The sequence below is a fragment of the Argentina silus genome (genome assembly GCF_951799395.1).
Source record: "Argentina silus genome assembly, chromosome: 22".
In the NCBI taxonomy this organism is placed as follows: Eukaryota; Metazoa; Chordata; class Actinopteri; order Argentiniformes; family Argentinidae; genus Argentina; species Argentina silus.
This window is the reverse complement of record NC_139676.1, coordinates 10,559,383-10,560,627: the sequence shown is the minus strand read 5'-3', so window position 1 is coordinate 10,560,627 and position 1,245 is coordinate 10,559,383.

The following is a 1,245-nucleotide window of genomic DNA, read 5'->3' as shown; positions in this document are numbered from 1 at the left end:
CAGCGTTGTTTGGATCAAAGCCTCAGAAAAGAACAGAGGCGATTCTTTCCCTTTTAAATGATTACCTCCCTAAGTTGGCCATAATGATGGAGTTTGAGTGAAGAGCTGAGTTTATTAAACTGCATAAAGACGATATTAGAACTGCTGGGGGAGAGAAGAGGCGGTCGGCAGGCTTCGCCCCTCAGCTGAGCAGCGGGGGGCTGCAGCGCTTTGATCTGAATCACTGCTAAATGTCTCTGTGAGATAGAGGGAGGGGGGGGGGCGAGGGGAGGGAGAGAGGGAGGGAGGGAGGGAGATGCTGGAACCAACAGAATCGAGACCGGGGACACATCAATTATTCACTTTCTTTCTACTGATGCTTTCCTTTGTCGTGCCCCCCCCCCCTCCCTCCCTCCCTCTTTGTCTTTCTCTCTGTCTTTCAGTTTCTCTTTCTTTCTTTCTCGTTCCATCTTTCTCTTTACGTCTCTCTATCTCCCTCTTTTTCCCTCTCTCTCTCTAATTGTCTTTCTTTCTTTCTCTCTCTCTCTCTCTCTCTCTCTCTCTCTCTCTCTCTCTCTCTCTCTCTCTCTCTCTCTCTCTCTCTCTCTCTCTTCCTTTGTCGTTCCCTCTCTCTGATATGAAAGAGTAACTCATCTATTTGCTGTTGTCTTTGAGTCGTTTCTGTCCATTCTCTCTATCTATGAGCTGTCCAAGTCCTGGTTGTCCTTGGTTACTGCCGTGTCATGGGAGTGTGTGTGAAGGGATCGGTCAGTTTCAAGGTTAAACTGCAAATACAATAGGCACGTGTGTTTTACTCTCTAACATCCTGATTTTACTCTCTAACATCATTTCTCATGAGTAGGGCCCCCAAAAAGTTATTTGTGTGACCTTGGCTATGCAACATTTAATTGGGGCCCACATTTGGTCACATATTTGGTCACAAAAGTCAGTTCACTTCTACGTAGCAGATTAGTTTCTAGTTTCACAGCAGAGTCCAGCGTCTATCGACTGTATCCTCATTGTCAGACCTCGTCATTCATTGCCATTTTTACTAAATCAGTCTTTTGAGTGTTTGTCTCCAAAAAAGCTTTTAGTTGTGTCCAGGGATGCTAATATACATACATGTAGGGAGGGAATAAGAAACATTAATTTGTTGATTCGTCATTTCAGATGGTAAACATAGACACTTAACTAGTTTATGACTATTCATTAATTAATGATTGTCTAACTATAACGAGGATATCTACATAAGCTGGGTGAGAGTTC